Source organism: Physeter macrocephalus, chromosome 15 (assembly GCF_002837175.3).
Source record: "Physeter macrocephalus isolate SW-GA chromosome 15, ASM283717v5, whole genome shotgun sequence".
Taxonomy (NCBI): Eukaryota; Metazoa; Chordata; class Mammalia; order Artiodactyla; family Physeteridae; genus Physeter; species Physeter macrocephalus.
Genome location: NC_041228.1, coordinates 81,461,338 through 81,468,849, shown reverse-complemented (window position 1 = coordinate 81,468,849; position 7,512 = coordinate 81,461,338). Strand labels below are relative to the sequence as shown.

Genomic DNA, 7,512 nt, shown 5'->3' with positions numbered 1-7,512 from the left:
ATCTTCTAACAAACAAAAGTCCAGGACGAGATGGCTTCACAGGTGAATTCTATCAAACATTTAGAGAAGAGCTAACACCGATCCTTCTCAAACTTTTCCAAAAAATTGCAGAGGAAGGAACACTCCCAAACTAATTCTATGAGGCCACCATTACCCTGATACCAAAATCAGACAAAGATACTACAAACAAAGAAAATGACAGACCAATATCACTGATGAATATAGATGCACAAATCCTCAACAAAATATGAAGAGTAGCCCCTGCTCGCCACAACTACAGAAAGCCCACACGCGGCAACGAAGACCCCACGCAACCAAAAATAAATAAGTTAATTAATTAATCAATTCATTAAAACTTATACTAAGAAAAGAAAGAAAAAAATCTCTGCTGGGAATTCGCCCGTGGTCCAGTGGTTAGGACCCCGTGCCTCCAGTTCAGGGGGCCTGGGTCGAATCCGTGGTTGGGGAACTGAGATCCTGCAAGCTGGCATCACAGCCCAAATAAAAATGAAATAAAATAAAATAAAATAAATTAAAACAAGGAAGAATCTCTGATTCAAGTTCTAAAGGGTGACAAGGTGTTTATCAGGCCAATATGTGGGGAGAAAATTTTTCCCATTTCAGCAAGTAGCACCTCCATTTAACCAGTTACACATCCTTAACCCACATTCCCCACATCCAATTCATCACTAACTCCTATTCACCTCCAAGCCATCACTAACCTTCCAAATACGACTCGAACCTGCCTGCTTTACTCCATCTCCAAGGCCACCACTGTGCACAAAGCCAGTCTCCTAATGAGTCTCCCCAAATCTACTCCTGGCCCCTCCTAGCCATTCTCTTACAGTAGCCAGTATGGTGTCTGAAAGAGGCATCTCTGCTAACACCACTTCTCTGTTTATACCCTGCAGTGGCTTCCCACCACCTTTAGGATAAATCCCAAACAGACGATGGACTGCAGGTTGAAAGACAAGAAGCAGGCAGCGTGTTCGGTTAGAAAGAGGGATAAAGGGTCTAGGCAAACAGCGAAAAGGGCTGAAAAGAAAAGGATCAGCACTTGTACAACAGTCCTGATGCAGCCAGGAAAATGCAGGAATAGTGAAGGAATACCAAGAGCCACTTTTAATTTCTGCAATGCCTTTGCAATTCCCACAGTGCTTCATTTATAACTGTGATTCTCCAACCTAGCTGTACATTAGAATCATCTGGAGAGATTTTAAAAACTACCAATGGCCAGGCCTCACCCCAAGCCAATTAAATCAGAATATACAGTTCACTAGGGCAGGAACTGTGTCTGTTTCGTTCACTGTCCATACGAAAATTACCTGGCACATACCTGGTGCTCAGAAAATATTTCCTGAATGAATAAATGAAGGAAGGAATGTACATGAATGAATAAATGAATGAAGGAATGTACCACTATCACCTGAGATCCAAGGAAGAATTCTTTTCAAACCTTAGCGAGTAACCAGGCAACGTCAGTTACCATGGCAGCCTTGGGAAAAACAATACCAAGGGACACTAACACTCCCAGGAGCTGACATTGGTTTCCACAATAAGTAAACCGTTCTCATTTCTAAAGTACTATACCGTGAAATACGCATCTCAGTAACAACTAGGGGTTACTCAGTGTCTGCTGTGAGCAGGAGGAAAAGACAAGGCCCTTTCACAGTATGTAAAGCAATGACAAGAAAAAACTAGGGGCCATGCGCAGAGACAGACACGCTCCGACAGGCTCCAATCCCTATGACATTCTGAGGTGACCACATTGTAAGGGCTCGAGCACGAGAAAGCAGCCACTAACCAGCTACCCTGTCTCAAATATTTGGAGCAAGTCAATGCAAATACATACCTATGCATTATTCTCTCCCGATAATTCTTTCAGTGTATCCCTTCTGGCTTTGTGCAAAGCGATTCTTTGTTTTGTAGCTGAAAAATGAGTGGCACATGTAAATGGATGAAACATGTCAGAGCCGACATCCAAGGAGCTCTGCAGCTCACGAACCAGGAGCTCCGAGTCCTGGGAAAGAATCGTAAAAGTAGTGTAGAATCACACTATCTCAGAGCGTCCTTTACATCAGCCCCCCTCTATCACATCCCCAATCAGTGGTCGTCAGCCTATACAGGAACTCTGCGGTGACAGAAAACCCAGCACCCGCTCTAGACAGATCTAGGCATTGCTAGTTGCTACCGCAGTCTATACCAAATTCAGAATCTGACTCCCTGTCACGCATCGGTCCCAGTCTGCCTTCTGGAATGGTACACTGCATGGCACACCTCATCTCTTTTCCCTCTGGCAAGAATCTGACTCCCTGTCACGCATCAGTCCCAGTCTGCCTTCTGGAATGGAACACCCCATGACACACCTCATCTCTTTTCCATCTGGCACATTTCCCAAACACATGAGGACCATTTTGTTCTTCCTCAAGTTCTCTGCTCCCACTTCACCCTCCTAAAGCACTCCTTCCTGTGTTTATGACTTTCAGGAGCCCCCAAGGTTTTCTCATCCCAAGGACATGACAAGCATTGGCAGCAATGTGCCTGCTACAGATTCTGGGAAAGGGGCAGGGCCACACAACAGTCTGGCTAATGTGACTGACTACCTGAAGTGAGAGTACATCTGACAACCTCAGCCTCTCTTCAGTCCTCAGCCTCTATCCAAGGTTTCTCCATAGCACACTCTTGACATTTGGGGCCAAATAACTCTTTGGGGGCGGTGGGGAGGGCTGTCCTGTGCCTTGTACGATATGTAGTAGCATCCTGGCCTCTACCCACTACATGCCTGCAGCACCACCCCCCGCTCCGGATGTGACAAAGAAAAATGTCTCCAGCCATTGTCAAACGTCCTGGGGGAAGGGTGAGGGCAAAATCACCCTCACTCAAGAGCCACTGCCCTATCCAAAGACTCTGTTCACCCATGAGTACTCAAAACCCTCTCCTCTGCTGGCTTAACAAGTAACACTCCAGAAAGTCTATCGTGTATCAAAATGCTATTTGAGGGCTTCCCTGGTTGCGCAGTGGTTTAGAATCCGCCTGCCGATGCAGGGGACACGGGTTCGTGCCCCGGTCTGGGAAGTTCCCACATGCCGCGGAGCGGCCGGGCCCGAGAACCATGGCCGCTGAGCCTGCACCTCCGGAGCCTGTGCTCCGCAACGGGAGAGGCCACAACAGTGAGAGGCCCGCATACCACAAAAAAAAATGCTATTTGAAATTTAATAGCATTTATCTCTATAACGGTATGTCATGAAAGGATAACTCTTTCTCCAGATGTTAAGAACCTCCCAGGTGGTTAATCCGCATTTACCTTATCTCCTACCCCAGGCACTGGACATTACAGAAATGATCTGACACCCATTTTCGGGATCCGTTCAAGAAGTACCAGTAGTGTAAGGCTCTTTGGCAACCTGAACAACTGAATTCCAGTAGAATATTCTGCCTGACCATTGCTTTGTGATAGCCAAGAACGCAGTGCGTTCAGGATGAGAATTTGGGAAGGGTGACAAGGGAGGGGAGAATGGACCTCAGCTGGAAAGAAAGGGGAAACGTACCAAGCGATGAGTTCTCTTGACTGAAGAGAAGATACGCTGAAGGCCATTCAGCTTGCCCTCGGGGCCCTCAGCTCTCTGGGGAGCTCTAAGGGAAGGGTGAGCCTGGATCTATGACTCCGGACTCTTCGTCTCGGACCCCAGGCCTGACCATTCACTCAGACTCTCAATAAATACTTGTATTCAAAGACTTTACACGGGGACCACATCTGGGAAAACATTGCCACACCCTCATGAGTTCCAGGGTGAGACCCGAACTGGCCAAGCCATGACAGGAGCTGTGAGGGTGACAAAGAGCATTGCAGGGATCGGACATCCAGCAGGACCCTCCTCGCTGCTATTTACGGAGTTGAGGTAGCTGACTGGAAAGCCGGTGGAGGTGATCTAGCCAAGAAAGCAGTGCGTTCAGGATGAGAAGTTGGAAAGGGTGACAAGGGAGGGGAGAATGAACCTCAGCTGAAAAGAAAGGGGAAACGTACCAAGCGATGAGTTCTCTTGACTGAAGAGAAGATACGCTGAAGGCCATTCAGCTTGCCCTCGGGGCCCTCAGCTCTCTGGGGAGCTCTAAGGGAAGGGTGAGCCTGGATCTATGACTCCGGACTCTTCGTCTCGGACCCCAGGCCTGACCATTCACTCAGACTCTCAATAAATACTTGTATTCAAAGACTTTACACGGGGACCACATCTGGGAAAACATTGCCACACCCTCATGAGTTCCAGGGTGAGACCCGAACTGGCCAAGCCATGACAGGAGCTGTGAGGGTGACAAAGAGCATTGCAGGGATCGGACATCCGATCGCCACAAGCCCTCCGCCCTCCTGGCTCCTAATGCCAGGGCCCCATCACCGCATATCGCCGGACCCCGGTCCTGCCTCCATCGCGCACCCTTCCCCAGGTTTGGCCGGGGCCTGGAGCCAACATCCCCTGTTCGGACCTACCGACCTCGCCGCTGCTGAGCTCTACAGATCCCGCTCCTTCCACACACTTCGCCAATTCCGCGGGCCTGACTGAGCCGCGCCAGCCACCGACCGCCAGGCCTTGGCGCGCCCGTGACGTCACTGTCGTGCGCCTCTCCTGCAGCAAGGGGAATAGGGCTCTGGAATGGCGGCTGCAGCTGTTGTCACTCGCGGTTCGGTTGCTTCTGACCCCAGTGGCATTTTCTCCTAACTTAGTGCAATCTCCCATTTAAAATGTGAGAACAATCAATCTTCTGAGGAAAAAGGCCCAAGGAAGGTTTTTGCTTTTGTCGAATAATGGGATGGCTAAAGATTTCAGGAGGCCAGAAGAATTACTGAGAATGACCATGAGAAATCAGAGAAAAGTCAGATCCATGGATTAAGGGATGTTTACCTCTGTGAATCAATGAGAAGTAGGAGCAAATAAAAAGAAAGCTGAATACAACATTTTCTGAATAATGTAACCTTTCATCTGTCATAGAAAAATTAATACTCACTATGATACAACATATTTAGTTTAGAAAGTTAAATTATAGCTTAATAATTAGATTTATTGAAGAACGAAAACATATTTGTGGTTTAGAATAAATAATGTATTCTGCTACATATAAGAAGACTACATAAATAAATAGAATTAAGACTAAATAAATAAAGAGGAAAAAAATAAATTAGATGATATTAACATTAAAAAATGACACTCATCTAAAGAAAGAGGAGAGACAGAAAGAGAGAAGAACTCATATCAAGCATATATTTAAAACTCCTAAACAAGAAGTCTTCAGATGTTAAAAAAAAGTCTTCAATGAGAAGATAATGTAATAGAAAAATGGGAAAAATATACCAAAAGATATTTCAAAAAAGAGAGTACAGACTGTTAAGTAAACATATCAAAAGATGCTTGGCTTCTTAGTAGTCAATAAAATGCAAAAAAGTCATACCTGGAATTACCACTCACCAACCAGAAAGTTCAAATGAAAATGACAGGTATTATCAAGATGACAAGAATGTGTATAATCCTTGAATCTCATTCACTGCTGCTGAGGATGAAAAATCATACAAATGTTTTGAAAATATTTAGAAATATCTACAAAGATAAACACATGAAAGCTATGACTCAAAAATTTTACTACTACATGTATACGGAACAATAATTTATACACACACCGCCAAAAGTCAAGTCCTAGAATTTATATTCCAGTGCTATTCTCAATAGACACAAAGTGAAAATCACTTATATTGTAATACACATTGGAATAAATTAATTAATAGTTATGTATTTACACTATGGAATCCTATGCAACAGTGGCAATGCGTGATTACAACAACAGGCAACCATATAGGCATATTCACAAACAACATAAAATATAAAAGCCCAATCCAAAACTGACTTTACTGTGCCATTACATTTATATAAAATACAAAATACAGGTAAAGTGATCTTTTTGTTAGATACCAGGTGAATATTAATCCTAAAGGGGAGTCACTAGAATGGGACCAGGGGGCCTCTGAGTATCTGGCAAGTTTCTGTGTCTTTATCTAGAAGCTATGTATACAGTGTATTCAGATTCTGAATTTTGTGAAATTTGTCATTTCCTTACAAACCATGCATATTTTTAGTTGTTTTTTATACATAACAAAAATTAAAAACGGTAGACTTGGGAAGGTAATTATATTAGCACGTTAATATCCATGCTTTTCAAGGTGGAAGTGAAAGGTATTAAATACTTGACATTGTGATTACTTCTTAAAAGTAAGGTGAAAATTTCAGATTAATAAATAAGACATACTTCTTCATACATAATCCTCAAAGAGGAGGGGTAGAAAGGAGTATTTTTTTAATTTAATACAGAATCGTTAAGATAGAAAATACTGAAAACAGGGCTTCCCTGGTGGCATAGTCGTTGTGAGTTCGCCTGCTGATGCAGGGGACATGGGTTCGTGTCCCGGTCCGGGAGGATCCCACATGCTGCGAAGCAGGTGGGCCCGTGAGCCATGGCCACTGGGCCTGTGCGTCTGGAGCCTGTGCTCCGCAACGGGAGAGGCCAGGGCAGTGAGAGGCCCGAGTACCACACACACACAAAAGAAAATAATGAAAACAGACTAGGTTTAAAAAAGAGCACACTGGACTTCCCTGGTGGCAGAGTGGGTAAGAATTTGCCTGCCAATGAAGGGGACAGGGGTTCAATCCCTGATCTGGGAATATCCCACATGCCGCAGAGCAACTAAGCCCGTGTGCTACAACTACTGAACCTGCGCTCTAGAGCCTGCAAGCAACAACTATTGAGCCTGCGTGACACAACTACTGAAGCCCATGCACCTAGAGCCCATACTCCACAACAAGAGAAACCACTGCAAGGAGAAGCCCGTGCACCACAACGATGAGTAGCCCCTGCTCGACATAACTAGAGAAACCCTGTGCAGCAAAAAAGACCCAACACAACCAAAAATAAGTAAAATTAAGTATTGTGACTTGTGAGATGACTCAACTCACGTGGCTGTAGGTAGGAGGCCTCAGCTCCTTGCCACAAGGATCTCTCCTTAGGGCTGCTTGAGTGGCCTCATTACATGGCCGTTGGCTTACCTCAGGATGAGTGATCTAGCAGAAACCAAAGCAGAAGCTGCAATATCTTTTATACCTTTGGAAGCTGCACTTTGTCATTTCTGCAATGTCTTATTAGTTAAAAAGTCAGCCCTTTTCAAGTGCGAGGAGGCACACAGGTCCGTGAAGACTGGGATATAATTAGGGAATGATTAGGGCCATCTCGGAGGCTGGCTACCAAAGTGGCTGACTCACCGAAGACTGAATTTTGTTTTCTTCACTGATGGAGAGAAAATGGTCAGTCAATCTCATTGGTGGTCTTTGAGATGTACCAAAGCTACCTCTTGCTCTCACCCCCAGCCGTGTGGCTGACAGGGTCTTGGTGCTCCGGCCGGGTATCAGGCCTGTGCCTCTGAGGTGGGAGAGAAGAGTTCAGAACATTGGTCTACCAGAGACCTCCAGCACCTTGTAA

At 45.2% G+C, this 7,512-nt stretch overlaps 1 long non-coding RNA gene across 1 annotated transcript in view; it reads right to left on the bottom strand.

Moving 5' to 3' along the window:
- Positions 1 to 5,550, bottom strand: part of LOC129392839 (uncharacterized) — a 6,159-nt gene extending 609 nt beyond the window's left edge. The window contains exons 1-3 of the long non-coding RNA XR_008619485.1: positions 5,440 to 5,550; positions 4,488 to 4,897; positions 1,853 to 1,929 (exon numbers count right to left, since the gene is read on the bottom strand). This is a non-coding gene — a long non-coding RNA (uncharacterized lncRNA). The remainder of the gene's footprint in view (positions 1 to 1,852; positions 1,930 to 4,487; positions 4,898 to 5,439) is intronic.
- Positions 5,551 to 7,512: the final 1,962 nt, after the last annotated feature.